The 19,958-nt window shown below is 36.4% G+C and overlaps 2 long non-coding RNA genes across 2 annotated transcripts in view; one reads left to right on the top strand and one right to left on the bottom strand.

Annotated features, from left to right (window-relative positions):
• LOC141507843 (uncharacterized) overlaps positions 1 to 19,958 on the top strand; it is a 109,994-nt gene that overhangs the window by 14,493 nt on the left and 75,543 nt on the right. The window lies entirely within an intron of this gene.
• LOC141507841 (uncharacterized) overlaps positions 2,304 to 19,958 on the bottom strand; it is a 28,747-nt gene continuing 11,092 nt past the window's right edge. Inside the window, exons 2-5 of the long non-coding RNA XR_012474283.1 lie at positions 19,750 to 19,835; positions 16,329 to 16,399; positions 10,273 to 10,550; positions 2,304 to 4,270 (exon numbers count right to left, since the gene is read on the bottom strand). This is a non-coding gene — a long non-coding RNA (uncharacterized LOC141507841). The remainder of the gene's footprint in view (positions 4,271 to 10,272; positions 10,551 to 16,328; positions 16,400 to 19,749; positions 19,836 to 19,958) is intronic.

Here is a 19,958-nt window from a genome sequence, read left to right as displayed (position 1 = left end):
TTCCAAACTTTCTAAACAAACCAACCCTTGGGGTAACATAATTTTTTTTAAGTTAGTGTTTTGGAGGGACTGTATGTGTAGATATTATGACAAGCTCCAATAAAAAAAAACTATACAAAGTTACCTAATTTCTGATCTCAAAAGAAATTTCTTTACAAGACCCTCCTGAACATTCATTCCCTCGAAAACACCACAATGGTCTAATTCAATCAAGAGTGCTATCCATTGGGGTTCTGCAGTAAATCACCTTCAGAGAAGGTGTTCTGAGCCACAGTGACTGATTGTTCTTATCCACTGAGTTCAACGATAAATCATTCTGGAAGCATCCACGCAACCCACAACTGCTTCAGGAGACTCATAACAAGCTAAAAGGTGATAAGCTAAATTTCCAAAAGACATTTTGGGGGGGGTATGTAAGGCAATTGGGCTAAGTAACTGGCCCAAGGTCATATAGCAAGGTAATTATTAAGTATCTGAGGCTGTATTTGAACTCAGGTCCTCCTGCCTACAGAGCCAGTGCTCTATCCACTGCACTACCTAGTTGTCCAGCCCTACCCCCCAGGACATTTCTAAAATATTAGGTCTACTTAATATCCATCAAAATATATGCTGTTTTTTAGTCATACCCAACTCTTTGACTCCATTTGGGATTTTCTTGACAGAGAGATTAAAGTAGTTTGCTAGGTAAGGAAACTGAGGAAAATAGTTAAGTGGTTTGTCCAGGGTCACATAACTAGAAAGTGTCTGAGTCTGGATTTGAATTCAAGTCATCTAGACTCCAGGCCTGGTATACTAGCCACTGCATGACTTAGCTGCTCCTATCAATATGTATAGCTGTATCTATGGGACTTTTCTCAAATATTGGCTATGCATATGTGTATATATTGGCATAAATGTGATGTTTCTAAAAATATTATTTATAAGCATATCTATACATATATGCCAGGTTTATGATTTTATTACTACAGTCAGTCAATAAGCTCCTAATCACATGAAGAACTCTATTAGTGGAGAACAGAATCATTTTTTAAAATGTATAACCTTACAGAGCTGCCTAGGTCCCTGAAGGGTTACAGGAATTGCCCAAGGTCACACAGCTAGAATGTGTCAGAGACCAAGTTTTTCTCTCTTAAATAAACTACTACTTTCCTACTACTACTACTACTACTACTACTACTACTACTACTACTACTACCTTTAGTACTATCATCACTAGAACTACTACTACTACCACTAGTACTACTACTACAACTACTACCTCTATCATCACTAGAACCACTTCTAGTACTAGTACTTGTACTACTACTACAACTACCATTGGTACTTCTACTACTCCTACCGTCACTACAACTACCACTAAGACTCCTCCTCCTCCTTCTTCCCCTACTACTACTATCACCACCACCACTACTACTACTATTATTACTAATACTAGTACTACTATTACTACTACTCCTCCTACTCCTCCTACTCCTACTACTACTACTTGTACTACTACTACTACTATCACCACCACCACTACTACTACTATCACCACCACCACCACCACTACTACTATTACTACTACTATCACCACCACCACTACTATTACTACTACTACTACTACTACTACTACTACCACCACTACTACTACTACCACTAGTACTTCTACCAGTACTATCACTACTAACACTACTTTTATCACTACTACTTACTACTCTTTGCTATCTTTCAGGTTGAAGGGACTGATTGTTCTTATCCACTAATAAATCCTTTTTAAAAATACTGTATTTAACATTTTACAAAGTGTGTTTCTCACAATTTTAGGACATAAACAGTGCAAGAATGATGCCCATTTTATAGATGAGGAAACAATCTTAGAGAGATTACTCAAGTGACTCATACTTAAATTGGCAGAACTATTTAATTTGGGATTCTCCTCATTCTAGAATAACTCTTTATGCTCTCTCATAATGCTTCTAAGGGTGAGCAAATCATTTGCCACAGTGAGGCAGAATTCAGGCCCTGCCAGTGAGGAATTTACATGTCAGTAACAATGTAACAAAGGGTCCAATTTTTATTTAAAAATTCATGACATTTATAAAACTTCCCTCTTAAGTTTAGAAGATAAATGCATATTTGTCACACTTTCACAAAAGAACTAACCTAGGGGCAGTTAGGTGGCACAGTGGATGAAGCACTAGTCCTGGAGTCAGGAGGACCTGAGTTCAAATCCAGCCTCAGACACTTGATACATACTAGTTGTTTGACTTTGGCCAAGTCACTTAACTCCATTGCCCCCACAAACATTCCTCAACCCCCCCCCAAAGAGAACTAATATAAATAGATAACACAAATTTCAACTCACTCTATTTAAATGATTAACAGGCATCATGGTTGTACAAATTCTCATGTTAGTTGTAACCATTCTTAAATTCAATGATGAGATGAGATGATACAAGTATAGCATTTTGTAAATCTTAAAGGGCTATATAAATCCTAGCTATTAGGATTACTTTTTTAAAATCCCAAAATCATATCCTTGTATTTTATTTCCCAATAGGGACATTTCTTTCACTTACACACATTGACTTTTAAAACTTACATGTTTTCTTACCAAGTGACCCTGGATAGTGTGTATTGCCTATGTTGAGATAACTTACTGCTGTTATATTTCTATTAAGATGGCTAGTTGTTACTCCATGGGGGTCCTTCAAGTCAGGGCTGGCAATTATTCCTTTCATGTCTGTGTTGGACCAGATGGTTTCTGAGGTCCCTTATAACTCTCAAATTCTGTGATATTTTTCTCCCCAGGACAAGAGGGGAAAGAAATCAACAATTGCATCTATCAAAAGCAGGAGGAACTCAAGTGTTCCCATTTCTGTCAAAGACATCTGCCTTAGTTCAGCATCACTGCCTATGCCCAGTTTCTGTATTATTCCCAGTTGAAGAGAGTGATCTAATAAATACCAGCTCACTAATCAAATGACAGGGCTTCTAATCAGAGATAAACATTCAAATCAAGTCAGGTCCTAGAATCTTAGATTGGGCAACATAAGGAAAGTGACTGGGGTGTGAAAACCACATCTAGGGGAAAAGAGGTACATTGGGCAATAACAGTTACTTAGGACATTTTGTCCTGCATCAGAGGGTTATTTCCATATAGCAGAAAGAGTCCTTGCCTTGTTTTTTTGTCTAGTCTACAAACACTTAACTAAGAATCTGGAAATTGTGAAGTATGCAAAGGAAAAAAAAATTCCTTCCTTCAATTACTAGGGAAACACGTCATGTGAAGACATCACAAATACAAAATACATGCCGACTATATACAATGTAATTTAAGAAAGCAAGTATAGTAATGACTAGAAGGATGGGGAAAAGTCTTATTTAGGTGTTGTCTTAAAAAAGAGAGGAATTTAGGGGCAGAGGTGTGGAGGAAAGGCATTCCAGATATAGGGAATGCTCTATAAAGGCAGAATGTGGAATCACTTAGGCTTTCTATGTATCTTAAAATTCTCATCTATGAAATAAAGAGCTTGGAATAGATGGCCTCTTCCTGCTTTAAATCTAGGACTCCTTAATGTTATAACCTGAGACAAAGGAATCGGTTAACATCTTTAATTTGTCTACAATTTTGAAAAGCATCTGGTCAGTAACTCTACTTTTGAGTCAGACCTAAGCAAGTTTCAGCTTATTGTCCATAGCCTGTGATTTTGAATGTTCAACTTGTCTCTGGTGTTTCCAACTCTGGCCATAGTAGATCTAATTTCTTTCATGGTTCTTAGAGTTCATTGTCTATTTAAACAACAATTCTCCTTTTTGGACATTCTTTATGGTTATTCTAATTCTCTTCTAGGGATTTATCTTCATCACTATCATATCATCATCATCATCATCATTAGTTTGGATTCTTTCCTTAAAATCTTTCCATTTCAAAGAGAAAACCCTTTTAAAGCCTTGTCCCTTTCACTAAGCTCACACTTATATGTCCCCCCTGCCCAACAACTCTGCGAGGTGAGTAGCACAGGCATGATTTTATCTTACTAGTTTGATGATCTAGAAAATGGAGTTAAATCTCAGAAAAATAAAATGATTCACTCATAGCCATGTAACTAGAAAATAGTGAACTTGTCACTTGAACATAGGTCTCTTGACTCCAGGTTACAGTAAAACGGCAGCCAAAGTGAGATTTGGGAAAGACCTTAGTTTAAAAACATCAAGGTCTCCCACTGCATCTGGGATTATCTCCAATTAATCTTGATCTATATCTGGTCACTGGACCCAGATGGCTCTGGAAGAGAAGAGAAAGGCATGTATGTTAGAGAAAGGATGGTAACTAGAATAAATGAAAGAAAGGGAAAAAAGGGGCTGGAAAGTGGGAATTACCATGGAGATTTTGCTCTTTTTTTGAACAGAAGACATGACATAAGCAGATGGAGATTGGTGAGTTTGCACAGCCCTCATTTAAATCCAATTCATTTGCAAATCATAGCATCACCTTCCTGATGTCATGGTCCTCTTGGAGAATGGAAGGGAAAATCATGTCAGTAGAAGGAGAAAGTATATATAGTTGTGAATATTTCAGAAGATTTGATAAAGCCTAAAGTACTTCATTGCCTGGTATACCCTTATTACTAAAGTATACATTCCAGACAGACTCCCTAGGGTTGAAGAGATAGCCAGAGAATTACCTGGCATTTTTGCCAGGTTTTAGATTCTGCAGTCTCCCTAAAGTGGCACTTGTAGGTACATTGTATAATGTACGAGTTTCATTACTAATGTCCAAGATGAATTTTCAACAAAAGTTTTACGTTCTCCTAAGATGCTATTCTCATTATGTATTCATTGACAATTTCATGATATCAAATATCTATAACAGATGTTAGATAGGAGTGTGCTGGGGAAAATCTTTAACAACCAGCTCTCTGGGAAAAAAATATATTCATGAAACAATTTTAAATTTAATCTTAATTGTTAAAATTTTCTCCAACACTTTATCAAGTAGAGACAAACATCAAAATAATAAGTCAAATGCTGATTTGCATAGCATTTGTTGATTCCCAAGGTGTAAATATTCACATTGAAAATTTAACAATTGGCTCTTTCAAGAGAGACTCCAGCACACCCCTGATTAGCATTGTCCTCAATTCTCTTACCTTCCTCTTTGCAGGAATTGATGGAACAAATCCTCTAAATGTTAGAGAAAGGATGGTATTAAAATAAATGAAAGAAAGAAAACAAGAGAATTGGAAAGTGGGGACTACCAGAGAGAAAAGTAGGTCTCTGTAGATTTTATTCTCTTCTTGCAAAGAAAAATGACATAAACAGATGAAGACTCTTAGAGACTGACTTACTTGTGCCTGTGGAACAGCTCAAAAACCTGAGTTGGTAATGACATGAAAAGGAGAAGAAATGCAAAGAAAGAGGGAAATAAAAGCACATTGCACCCCATCTCCTCTCAACCCATTGTGCCAGAGAGCAGTCACTTAAATCTAATTCATTTGCAAATCATAGCACCTGCCAGAGAGCAGAATCAATCATCAAGTTTATTAAGCTTATTATCAGAAGCAGGCTTTAAAGAATAGCACACGTAAAGAAAAAGTAAAATTAGTTCCTGCTCTCAAGGAGCTTGCATTTGAAGAGGGGAGACAAATATGCATAATTATAAACAAGTTGCATAAAGAGCAGAAGGCACATAATCTGAGAGCAACAAGGACTACTCAAAAAGACATGGTGAAAAAGGCAGTCTTTATGCTGAGTCCTGAAGGACACTAAGCATATTAATCTTTAGAGGTGAGGAAAGAATGCATTCCAAATATGGAAGTAGCCTATACAAAACCACATAGCAGACAGAGCAAAGGTAGAATCTGTGTAGGAAAAGGAGTTCAACCTTCTATTCAAAACTGTAAGTTTCTTTGGGAATTATACACCCATCTTTGGGACTAATGACTACTTATCCAATAGTCTCTGGTTAACTTTTTCTCATTATTTTCATAAAAGTTTCTTTCTTGATGGCATGGATTTCATGCAAATATAGGTCTGTATCATTATCAAAGAAAGTGTAGTTTTCCCAGGTAGAAGTGAAGACAGGGAATTGTGAGAAACAAGTACCTATGAAATGAGACAGTCCAAGAACTTTGGAGCCCTGAAGATGAGAGGACTTTGGGGAAAGGGGATCTAGATGTCAATTAGATTAGGAAGCCAATTAAAAATTAAAGGTCTTGCTACCCTGAATTGACTCAGTCAATGAGTTTGACTTATTCAATTGCTTAAGGAGTGATCTACCTGGACAGAACTTGCTATTTGCCTGAATGTACCTCCCTTGCATTGTTGATGAAACTTGGTAAATGTATTTGCTCTCTACTTCCTTCCCTTCTTCCATATCTCATCAATTCCTGGCAAACCAGCACTACTTATTTTTTGGAATTTGCTAATCTTTTAAAAATTTTGTTTATTTGCTATTTGTACTTATATGATGAGTTTTGGTTCCAAATAAAGATAAGCTGACTTTGATAAATCTGGGAGCCACTGGTTTAGAGCAGCAGATAAGGAGGATAAATGCAGAAGTAATAGCCCAAGTGAACCTTTGATACCAATACCCTAGAATATTATCAAGCCAATATTATATTAAGTTCTCTGGAAAGATGAAGGAAGATTCACTTACAAGGGCACATATTAGAGGTACTGCACATTGATTCTTCCCAAGTTTCCTTAGATAAAGGCTACAACTAAGGGAAATGAGAAAACTCTTTAAGTATATGAAAATGTGAAGTAGGAGGCTAACAGTAACAGCTGAAAAGACAAAAAATAGAACTTTCATTTAATAATTATCAGCTAATTCCAAGATTAGTCTATCATGAACAACTCAACAAAATCTACAGTGATTAGAATTCAGAGCACCAATAATACCCCCAATTTCTATTGCCCTTAACCCACAATATTAAAATGAAAGACAAAACATTTTAAAGTCTATTAACTGTCAACCTGGATCAATTAGGCCCCAAGAATTGTTTTGTGATGGTAGAAAGATCAATAGAAACCTAAGTCTTTGAATTCCAGAGATCAGTTTTGAGTCTAAAAATTGATTATTCACCCTTGTCTGATGAGATGAGAACAAGAAAAGTACTACAAACTGTCATTTTTTTTTAGTTTTGTGATGAAATCTCATTTCTGATATCTATTGGATGGAGGAAATAGATAATGATAAATAATAGGCAGGCACAGTTTCTAATCCCTGTGTAGACACAGTGTACTCCATGATGACTCATGGGTGATACAGAACATATTTAGGATGTGGAATGCTTCTTGTTTCTTCTTCTCTATATCCTGGGATGTAGGAGGAATTCAGTATGAGATTTAGGAGAAGGAAATCATTAATTTTCTGGCTCACAACAGTGACCTAATCTAATAAGGGCCAAGACCATTACCAGATAGTGTTTAGATTGAAAACATGTTGCTCACTTTACTCTTTTCTTGTAAACAAGGACTATATGGTTTGGGTCTGGAAGAGGTAAAAGGACAATTGTTAGGAGATTTCAGTCTATGGAACACAATGAGGGTAAAAGTATTATAGATGCATCAAGATAGGGAAGAAAGAGAAGAAAATGAATATATAGTGCCTACTAGGGCAGGAAGCAGTAAGGATAGAACACCAGATCTGGAGTCAGGAAGACTCATCTTCCTGATGATGAAGACTGATCTTTATGAGTTCAAAGCTGGACTCAAATGCTTACTAGCTATGTGAGTCTGAGCAAACCACTTAACCCTGTTTGACTCAGCTTCCTCATCTGCAAAATGAGCTGGAGAAGGAAATGGCAAATCAGTTCAGTATCTTTGCCAAGAAAACCCCCAATAGGGGTGCAACTAGACTTATATTCCACTAGAGGATTCCATCATGAAAAAAAGGGACTGGTTCTAGAAAAATCCCAACTGTCGTCCCATTCTAAACAACAGATTTCCTTAGAGTCAAAAAAGTGATGATTTTGATGGCTGAAGACAAGAGGGTTTCTATACAAAATTGACACTGATTAAAGAAAGAAAAACTGCTAAAATGGGTTTTTTACTCATTTTCAAATCTAAATACTATTCATATAAAAATTATAATCTGCTCAAACCCCTTCAATATCTTTACAGAAAACTATAAAGAATATTGGAATCTCAATGGACCAACTTCTTAAAAGGTTTCAAATCTGAAGTTGAGAAGAAGAGCATGGTACACATTAATGTATGGAGGGGAGAGGGAAGAGGGAGAGACAGAGAGAGAGAGACAAAGACACAAAGTGAGAGTGACAGAGACAGAAAGACAGAAACAGGGACAGAAATGAGGTGAAGTGGGGGGGAGGGAGAGGGAAGAAAGAGGGAGTAAAGGGTAAGAGGAAGAGGGAGATAGAGGGGGAAAGAGAGAGGGAAAAGAAAAAAAATATGAGTGCTTATGCTTTACCAACATTTTAAAAGACAGTTTTATGGTCCTGTCCTGTGTACTAAATCTAGGAAATAATGAAGGAAACTCCTGAATTATACTTTCCCACTAAAAGGGTGTCAATCTTTTTATTGACCTCAGGTGGGTGAAGTTGTTGGCAAGTATACCCTCTTAGCTTTAGGACAACACCAGATAAACAGAATGAACCAATGACTCAGGGCTGAGTTTACATCACTTGTCAGAGCTGATGTGGTAAGCACCCTTCAGAAAAACTAACTTTGCCAAACTTTCTAAAAGAAAATAATCCAAAAAAAAAGGATTTTAATCACCAAAAAATTCAAAACACTAATGAGGCTCTAAAATTGAATGGTGAAAAAAAAGCCTTGGAATGGAGAGGAGGCCTGATTTAATACAAAACAGAGTTTTAATGGAATGAAAGAAAATTGGGGATCTGAGAATTAATACAGAGCTAGAGACCAAGTTACTGAGAAGGATGGGCAGTAACAAGAAATAAGATTTATGAAATGCCTGATTAAGTAACAAATGAAGTATTACAAAAGAAGTAAACTTCATTTAGCTAAAGAAGATATGCAATTCTATGAAATATTCTTTATCGGTTATATGATGATGTTCTTAACTTCCTCAAATTACTATGCATAAACATATATTTCCATATTGTGAACCCCAGTAGAGTAAAAGATCCTGTTTCTCCTTTTGCCTTCGTATCATGAGTCCTCATGAAGTGGAAATTTGGCCTTCTTAAGGATCTTCATATCCTCATAGAGACATGCTTTAACCCACTCCTTTACCTCTGCCTCATCAAATTCTTAGTTTATTTCAAAACTCTGCTTGAATGTTATCTCCTATAGGAGACTTTTCTGTATTTTCCACCTCACCTCCCCAGCCCTCAGCTGCTAAGTTGCCCTTACTTGCTACATTTTTGTTTGGTATCTATTTTATATATACCTATATGTGTGCATGTCCTCTCCCATCCCAATAGAATGTAAGTTCAGTTGAGGGACTGTTTCATTTTTCTCTTTGTATCTTTGACCCTTTCATCTTTCTTAAACTAGAATTATGATCTCATTCATATAGAGCGTCTTCCTTTGAATGAAGCTCTGAACATATCTGTAACTTTATAGTCTTTCCAAATTATATGGAGTAATGAGGTCAGTGACTTGCCCAGGGTCACATTGCCAATGGATGGATCTTGACCTCGATTATACTAAGCCCAAGATCAGCTCTTGATCTGTCATGCCATCTTGCTACTCAGGCAGGATGTTGAATAGATACTTAATGAAGTGATTGATGGATGGATGGATTGATTGATTGATTAGGAGAGGCACAGGAAAAACCCTTCTGGAGGTAGATGAAATTCAATGATAAGAGCACCCTGAGCTTGGAATTTCACAACATTTTTGTTTTCCTTCACAGTCTTTACAAAGAAGTCAGGATTAGGCCATTTTGATCAAGAGGACTAAATGAGCTATTCAAAATCAAAACATAAATGAGGTGACTTGATTTTCACTCATCCAAACTAGTGGCCTTTGTTTTACTGAATAAGATCTACAATGAACAGATGGCTGAGTTAAGTTAGAATACTGAAATAATTTAGAATGAAAATGTGACAATTTTATTGTTTGGGTAAACTATGTGATTGAATATTTGAAAGTTAAACAAAGGGACAACTAGATAGTGGATAGAGTGCTACACCTGAAGTTCAAAATTTAGTCTCAGATACTTACTAGCTGTGTGACCTTGGGCATGTCATTTAAGTCTGTTTGTCTCAGTTTCCTTATCTGTAAAATGAGCTAGAGAAATAAATAGCAAACCACTCCAATATCTTTATTTGTATATAAAATAAATATACTTACTATTTACTTATATGTCCTTTCTTTAATCAAACTGGGTTTAATTCCCATGAGTTCCAACATAATATTATCATAGAGTGATGAAAAAAGGCTGGATAGTGCTTGCCTCTTCATGGGTTGGGGTTTCACAGGATTTCCACAGAATTTCCACAGGAGAAAGGCGAACACCTCCCCTACTTGTATTCAGGAATGGAGCAAACACAGAAGAAAGTAGCTCCAGGTCCTCACACAGTGTGGTCTCATTATTTGCTTAGAGCAAATTCCTTAGATATTAGGCATTCCTGTATTCAAATGTAAGAACAAAGACACATTGATTTAGAAATCCAATATAAATGACGTTGTGATTACCTCTACTCATGCAGATAATAGAGTTACCTACATTGAACTGCACTGGAAGCATTACATATATGTGATGCATGATGAACATCTTTGCAGTAAACATACCCTTCTCTCAAATTCCCTTTAAGCATATAATCTATTATATATATATATATATATATATATATATATATTGCAAAAGTAACCTTAATACAATAGAAACAACATTCACCTAGAATCAGAAGACCTGGATTTGAATTCTGGTTCTAACTGGTGACCTTAGATAAGCCTCAGCACTTCAGTATCTCTGTTTCCTCCTATGTAAACTGAGTATTATATCTTTGCTGCCTATCTTGCAAGGTTATTGGGAGAATCAAATGAGATTATAAATATAAATAACCATAAAATTTTAAGCTAATATTATATACACTTTGTATTCTTTTCTTATGTTCTGCTTGTAAATTTTATCTCCCCAAATGAATTGTAATTTATTTAAATTTAAAGATAGGGACAATGTCTCCTATTTTTTGCATGTGCCTCACTCAAGTGTTTTTTAGACATATAAAACTACTCAAAATTGACTGATAGGAAAGAATGAAACTCTAAATGTGCATGTGACAATAAAAATTGGAATTAGAGAAGTGGCAAGAGCCACTAAGACTGCTTAGTAGTTATCCCCCAAATTATGCGTTTTTATATAGGCTTTTGGCATACTCAGGGATGGTGCTAACTGGAGTGATGAATCTGGAGTCAGGAAGACTCATCTTCCTGAGTGCAAATCTAGCCTGAGACACTTACTAGCTGTGTGACCCTAAGCAAGTCACTTAAGTCTATTTGCCTCAGTTTCCTCATCTGTAAAATGAACTGGAGAAGGAAATGGGAATCCCTCCAATATCTCTGCAGAGATTACACCAAATGGGATCACAGAGAATCAGAAACAACTTAACAAAATTCTTTAGGACAGTAAGAGTAGATTTTGCTGGCTAATAAGTTCTCACTTTTGCTTCACTGATCAAAGATGAGGGCAAGGGAGGCTCTATACACTTCAATGACCGTGGAAGGAGTGTGGTAGAACCATCTGAAGTACAAATCAAGCTGTTGGACATTAACATTGTGTTACATTCAAGACAGTCAGAGCCTAGGTATTCTAACAATCACTCACTACATCAGCAAGTATTTGTTGTACCTATAAAAATGCCTATTATGGGTCAGGCATTCATACACCACTGTAAGGCTGGAAAAGCCCTATGACTGAGTTCATATGATCTTCCCAGCAACCTTAGGAGGTGCTATTAGTCCCTCTTGGAAATGAGGAAACTGAGTTTGAGATCCTGAAATTACTTACCAAGCAAGTGTTCAAGATAGCGTTTGAACCCAGATTTTCTTGGCTACTTGTCTCTGGCTTCTTTCAGGTGGCCTTAATGATTTTATTTGCTAGATACCATTATTTTCAAAAATTATAAAGAATATAGAAGTTCTGTTTGTTATTGGTTTGACTCATTGAGATTTTGTGGAACAAGCATTATTGCACTTAAAACAAACAAAAAAAGAGAACCATTTAATATTCCCATGTGGTAACATTGCTCATGTGTGCAGAGTGTTTCAATGTGTCTTGTCACAAAAATAATGAAAAAACAACGGAAAAAACCTGCATTCTAAGCATAAGGGGAAAAAAGGAAAACAAAACAACCTGTCATATCAGTGAGAGAATTTTTAAAGTTTCAATGTCAATTCTATAGCATAAATTTATTGAGAAAATGCCACAATGATATGAGATGCTTTCATTTGCTGCTCCTGCAAATCAGTTTCTCACACAATGTAAGGTATCCTACCATCTATACCTAAGGGGATTGATTTCATTGATCTCTAAGGTTCCTTCCCACTCCAGCATTCTATTATCATGATTCTATCATCTTTTTTAGAAAGTAAAATGAGATTCCCGACTGTGTGTGAGAGGACTGGAAGAATTAAGAAGGAGTTGGGACTCACTCTGTCTCTTCCAATTATTTTGCAAACATTTGTGAATGAACTAAGGGTACAAATTATTTTTATAAGGTGAGAAATGTTGTTTCATTGTGTCTGACTCTTTGTGACTCCATGTGGGATTTTAGTAGCAAAGATATGGAGTGGGTGGGTTGGTGGGGTTGCCATTTCCTGGTCCTTCTTATTTTATAGATGAGGAAACTGAGGCAAATAGATCTAAGTAACTTGCACAGGATCACATAATTAGCATTTGAGGTATGGTTCTGAACTCATCCACACCACCTAGCTGTCCTATGGATTGGACTATAGTATCTAAAATTTAGGGAAATGTTATAGTATCTAAAAGATCGTTTTTTTGTAGTGCAGTAAAGGGGATTGTGCCTTTCATCCACAGTGGCTGTGTGGTCCTTGGCAAATCCTCCAATCTGTCACTGTCCATTCGACTCTCTTATAAATTGCCAAGATGCCCAGATCCTATACTAATGAAATCATAGGTCCAATCCCTACCCCCCATTTTATCATCTATTTCAGGAAGAAAATGGTTTTCTTTATTAGCTTTTTGTGATTTTTTTTTGTGAATCACTGATCACCCCATTTATCTGAAATCCGTTTGGAACCCTACTCCTCTCCCTTCTATTCAAAAGCACTTTCTTATACTAGCTGGAATGTGGAACACAGAATATGGTTTTTTCCCTCCATTCTTTGCAGAGATTATAGGTTAAAGTCTTAATGATTATTCAACCTTGTGTGAGAATGTTTGTCCTTTGTTGAGACTTGCTATGCAATACATTGTTTGATATTTTTTTAGGATTTCAAGACCTGCACTTTCCTATCTAAGTTAGCATGGGTAATGCCAAGAAAATGGTAATAAGATAATCTGTCTCCCCAAACCAGACATTTCATAGCTCAGATGCAGTGAAGAAACAAGTTGCCACACCAGCAACTGAAGCATGATGTGTCAACAAGATGGAATGTGACTTATTTCATGCCACAGTGTGCACTGGAACAAAAAATCACTGCACTTTCCTGCTTGATGTGTGTGGTTAGTTTGGGAGTACCAGCACTCAGAGAGTGTGCTATGATGGAAAACATCTGTCTGATTTCAAGTCACTCTTTGGTGACCTTTATGGATGTATTCAGTGACAGGAACATTAAACCAACAGGTCATTCCTGTTGCCTGGTCAGAAAGTATGTTGAAATTCTGCCCTCCAATTCTAACATCCCCTGCTCTCTCCACCCCCTCCCCAAAATTAGGCATAAGAATTTAAGCCAAGTTCAGGAGAAAGAATACTCTCATTATCATTCTGTAAACACCAAAAGTTTGGATATAGTAAAAAAAAATTGGCTTTTCCAATAACTGCAGTTGTGGGGATTGTCTATGGAATTTTTAGTACTCTAGCATATGTGAGACCTCTAGTTACATTTTTTCCTTTATTTATTCCCTCTTTTATGCTCCTACCAGATGGTTCCTGAAATATAACAATTATTCACTTGAAAAGAAGTCACTTATTTAGTATTCCTTAGTTCAAAAATGATGATTTCATGGGGAGAAGAGAAATGAAATGAAAACCAACAAAACCATTCCCTGATAATGGGATGGAAAGCAACAACTAAAAAACCCCTTCCATCTGTATAGTAGCAAATAGAGGGGGGGAAAAAAAAGAAATAGATTCTGAAAATTCTATATTGGGATACTTTTAGGGAAAGAATTATTGCCGCCCCCCATCTTAGGTGGTTTTTAATGGATCTAAGCTGGAATCAGAAATAACCAAGTTCTGAAACTGCCTAAGACTCTTGCTAGCTATATAATACTGAGCCAATCACTAGACAATAATTTAATATCTCCATATCTCTATTTCTTCACCTGAAAATTGGGTATGATAGGAGGCTGTTATGAGGATCAAATGGAATATGGGTGTGTACATGTGTGTATGCATTTTATAACATACTTTACATTCCTTAAAATCCTATGTAATATCAATTTTTATTTCTCTGTTTTTTATGAGCACTTTGATAAATTTTTCTATCTGAAACCAAGGATTACTACGTTTCTAACTGTAGACAAATTTTGCATTCATTTCCCCATATTCTTTCACATTTTCTGAGTCATTACAAATCTTCCCAGCATCATTGCACCAAGACACAGAACATGTTTTCTATCTGTCGATGTAGATTACCTCCTGATTGTAGGACTCTAGCAAAGATTTGGCTATGTGCCCATACAAATGGCTTCTCATTTCTTGAATTTCCATTAAATATCACTGTATATGATGAAATGTATACTCTGACTGATAAATGATGTGCATATGCAATTCACTTAACAAAATTCTAACTGAATTTTAAATGAAACATGTAGGTATCACCAGAGTTTTCTGAGTTAAGTGGATTTTTGGTGTACTATATATATTCAGAACTAAAACTGTTGTTTGAATGTCACATTTCAAACACTTTTTTAAATTGCATTTATACTTTCCTTCTTCAGAGGACCAGATGATAGATCCTGGTCTCAGAGAGGCAGTGTGGCATAGTGAAAAGAACACTGGCTCTGGGGTAAGAAGATCTGAATTCAAATCTCACCTTTGATATGTATTGTTCTTGAGGAACTGAGGTAAACAAGATTAAATAGCTTACCTAAGGTCACACAGTTGTAAGTGTCTCAGGCTGGATTTGAACTCACAAAGATGAGTTTGCTGACCCCAGGTCTAGCACTCAAGCCACTGCTCTATGTCACCTAGCCGATGTTTATTACCTGTGTGAACTTGGACCAGTCTTAATATTGCTGGTCCACAGTTTCCTTACTGTAAAATTAGGATAGACTAGATAATTTTGAGGTCCCTTCCCAACCTTTTTCCATACTCATTTCTTCAATTTCCGTTCCTTATTCTCTCCTCTGTTGTGTTTAGCTTTATCTGTTTAGAAAGGATATGAGGGGTGAGGGAAGATAAATACCAAGAAAACTCTCCTACAACAATATCTCCAGTAAACTAAAACCATCTAAAAAGGAATGCAAGGGGAGCATAAAGTGTTCATGACAGATGCCAGGAGCTAGATTCTCAAACAATCCAACAGGGCTTAAAAATATGCTGTAAGTTTTTTCTGTTATGTTAGTGTATCTCTGTGTTGGGCAGTAGTTGAAGAAATAAATGCAAGGATAGATTCGGAAGACCTTGAAATACAACCAATGGTAACTGGTCTTTTTATTGAAATGCTTTTACATGAATCATTATCTTTTGGGAAAAGGGTGTGGAGAAGCATCTATTTCTAAAATGTACTAATAAAAAGTTCAAGGGAATATGATTTTTTTTAAAGGAGAGGATATGACATAGTACAGGATGAGCTTTAGGATGTAGTATAAACAGTCAAGGGTGGTTCTCTCTACTGTTGTTGGTCTAGATAAATTGAAGAATAGCAATGTTATTCAGGATTTAACCTCACTATGATGGCTATTTCTGAATGAGGTTTTCTGCTAGCACAAAACATAAGAAACAAGAAGAATAAAGAAGAGTCAACCATTTTTATCATGCAATAACACTTAAGTCAAATATATTTTAATGGATTTTCACTCAATTATGGAGTTGAGCCAATAAAGGAAGATTGGACTTTTCATCATTTTCCATCTAAGAGGTAGAAAGATAAAAGACTTGTGATAAGTTGAATACACAAAAATTACTTTCAATGAAGCCTCTTTTGTAGATAATCATCTTGCATGAATTCATATCATTCAATCCTGAATTACAAACCTACCAATTCTGTCTTACCTTTCACAAACATCAGAAGATTCTCTCAATCCAAAAAAGGAACATCTCTGGGTCCAAGAAGGAATTGTTTCCTTAAAGAAAAACACTTATTGAGGGAAGAATTTGGAAGAAGCCCCCACTTTATGAGAGGTGACTGGTTCTTCTACCTCTTATCCCATTCCAGCCTCTTACCCCTCCTCTCCATTTTGGATAACAGATTTTGCTCTCCTTCAGACCCTTCTGACCTTTTGCATCACTTATCACATGTGGTTTTTGTTTTTGCACTTAATCACAAATTACCTTATATGACTAATTGAGGTAATACATGTATATGTGTGTGTGTGTGTGTGTGTGTGTGTGTGTGTGTAATTTGCTCCTTGACAGTCTGGAACCATGTCTTAAAAAATCTTTTAATTCCTCAGCACTATTTAGAACTATGGTTCTATAATATTAAAAATTAGATTGAATTGAATTAATTGAACTTTGACCATCATTGCCATTCCTAGTGCCCTTCTTGTCATCTTTGCAAAAACACAGGAGTCTGTTGTAGAGGAAAGTGACTTCCAAGTGGCCTATCACAGACAATTGCTACAATATAGGAAGAAGAAAAGTAGTAGAGTTGCCTAATCATTCAGTCCACTGTCCTTTTAATCTGTGCTTTGAAACCATATAGCACCATTGGATGAATGTTGATTATTGTTTTTGGTGGTAGACAATAACTAGAAATAAAGTTGGTGCCCTCTGATTAGAAAATGACTGAACAATTAGTGTTATATCACTGTAATGAAATGTTATTTCACACTAGCAAATGATAAATATGAAGATTTCAGAGAAACAAGGGAAAATTTGTATTAATTGATCCAGAATGAAGTTGAAAAAGTAAAATTATATTCACCATAACTACAACTAGCAAATAGAAATAGTAACAAAATAAAGTTGAACACTAAGAAATTATAATAACTAGGTTAAATGCAGAAAAGTTGAGAAAATGCATCTTATTTCAGAATTAGAGAAGAGGTGATTGAGTATGAAATCATACATACCATCAGACAGTTGATGCATTAGTTTGTTTTGTTTAAATACTCTTTCTTTTTCTTTGAAATCTTTGCCTTAATGGATGGGTTAGAAGGATATGTTAAAAATGTAAAGTAATTTTTTTAAATGTTAAATTAAAAATAAAAATTCAACATTTGTTTCAAGTAGAAGCTTTGGTTGAATAAAAGGATCACACAAGTTTCCAAATGTAAACCAGTTCTATCTCATTCTGCTTTTCAGTTCTGAGCCCAACTCATTCTCCATCTGTAGGCTCTAAGAGAGGCATACTGAAGGACCAGCTAAATGGACTGCCCATCCAGCTGCTTGCTATAATCTGGACAATAGGCATTCTGCTATGTTAAAAATAATTCAAGATTTTTTGAAAGATTCAACAATAGAAATATTTTTTCTCAATATTAGTCTGATCATTACTATTAAATAAAAGCATGAAAAGGAAAGTTGAGAATTGCCAAAGATGTTTGCCACTGTCATGGAGGATTTCTAGGGAAAAAAGTTCAAATGGAAGGGGGTTTCCCAATCTATGATGAACTCCTCCAGATGCTCCTCTTTGTGGAGGACATAGTGCTAATTTATCAGTCCCCATTACATTGCAAAATCTCACAAATTGGAGCCAGAATCACTCAAAAAAAAAAACCAGCCTAACTATCAATGTAGGAAAAACCAAATCAAGTCTAATAATTCACCAGATAGAATCCAAGAATTGAACTTACAAAATCATCTACTCATATCTATGTATCATAAAGGTTCAAGAATATGAAGGTAATTAAATGGGATATTAAGAAGCTCAATATAAGCAAATTTGACTTCTAGCAGCACAGATTTAATGAAAAGGAACTTCTGGCTTATGTACAATTCTGGAAAGATTGTCTCCTACCTCTCAGATACATTCACTTTTTTTCTAAACATATAGCTACCAACCTAGTTCACATCTTCATCACCTCTCCCTTGGACTATTTTGCATCTGTCTGGTTCTTTTCCCTGCCTCAGGTCTCCCTGCTATCCATCCTCTATGAAATTGCCTAGATTTTCATAAAATATAGGTTTGCTTATATCCTGACTTGAATTTGGGACAATCTTTCACCTCTAGGGCCAAATATAAACTCCTGTGTTCACTATGTAAAGCCTTTTATGACGTGACCATGTTCTAGTTTTCCAACTTTTTACACATTAAAGTATGATCCATTTCTCCTGGGCTACTTGCTGCTTTATATATAGGAGCAGCTACGTGGTGCAATGGATAGAGTACTAGTCCTGGAGTCAAGAGGGCCCAAATTCAAATTTGGCCTCAGACACTTATTAGATGTATAATCCTGAAAAAAATTGCTTGATCCTGATTGGGGGGGGAGGGGAGAGGGAGGGAGGGAGAGGAGGAAACTCTATCTCCTATTTTCTTGATTTTACTTTGTGTATATGCTTGGAAAGGTCGCCTCCTCATTACTACCTCAGTTCCTGCATCTCTCCTTTCAGAAGGCTTTTTCCTGATTCCCTTAGCTCCCAGTGCATTTCACCTCTAAGGATCCTGAGGACAGGGACTGTTTGGACTTTGACTTTGTCTCTCCATAATCAGCATCATTAGCATCAGTTATATATATAACAAAAGCTAGGACTAACACATATAGTCCAAGAAAAGCACTGGTATTCATGCAATATTATAATAGCTAGAAGGAGGTCATGCGAGGCCATTCCTATTTGGAAGATTTATGGAAGGACTTGGACAAGAAACCCTGGACACTTTCCAATCAATAGTAAGTGGAGGAAGTCTCCACACTGATGAAAACTTATATCTATCAAAGCATGACTAACATTTAGCTTAATCCTGTTAGCCCACAGACTGTCAGGAATGTTTTTGAATGTCCATTTAGGAAAATTTGTCCTGGAATTATCTTCTCAACTCATCTAAAAGAATCTTCTAGAGAGGGCAAAAAGTTATGAAATCAGGTCAATAATCCTTTATTAAATTCTTATCATGTGCCAGGCAGTTTGCTAAGTGCTAGGAATGTTGTTTGTCCTTCATTCTCTAAGAAGACCATGACATCAGGGAAGTGATGCCATGACAAGCACATGAATTGAATTTAAATGAGGGGGGCTGTGCTGAGTCACCAGCCTCACTTTTTCCTCCAGAGCAATCTGGGTCCAGTTATCAGATTTGAATCAAGACACCTGGAGATGGTCCTGGAGGAGAGGTAAACCGGGTCAAGTCACTTGCCCAAAGTCACACAGCTAGTAAATGTCAAGTGACTGAGATGATTTGAACTCAGGTCCTCCTGACTCCAAGGCCACTGCACCACCTAGCTGCCCAAGTATACAAGGAAAGCAATACCCTGTTCCTTCCCTCAAGGAGCTCACATTCTTATGGAGATCACATGCAAACAGCTCCCATACATACCTGATATAATCAGAGTAAATGGGAGATCAGCTAGGTCTCATGTAGGCAGCAGGGTATGAACTAAATCTTGAAAGATGCCAGGGAGTCTAGGGAGCAAAAATGACATGGAATGAAGAGTAATTAAAAAACATTCCTCCCAGAAAGAAAAATCTGCCACTTTTAGTACAGTCAGCAGAGATCTGCACCAAAGCCCAACTCCATTGCCTTTC

The sequence above is a fragment of the Macrotis lagotis genome, chromosome 1 (assembly GCF_037893015.1).
Source record: "Macrotis lagotis isolate mMagLag1 chromosome 1, bilby.v1.9.chrom.fasta, whole genome shotgun sequence".
NCBI classification, from domain to species: domain Eukaryota; kingdom Metazoa; phylum Chordata; class Mammalia; order Peramelemorphia; family Peramelidae; genus Macrotis; species Macrotis lagotis.
The sequence above is the reverse complement of the archived record's forward strand: the minus strand, read 5'-3'. Positions and strand labels throughout refer to the sequence as shown.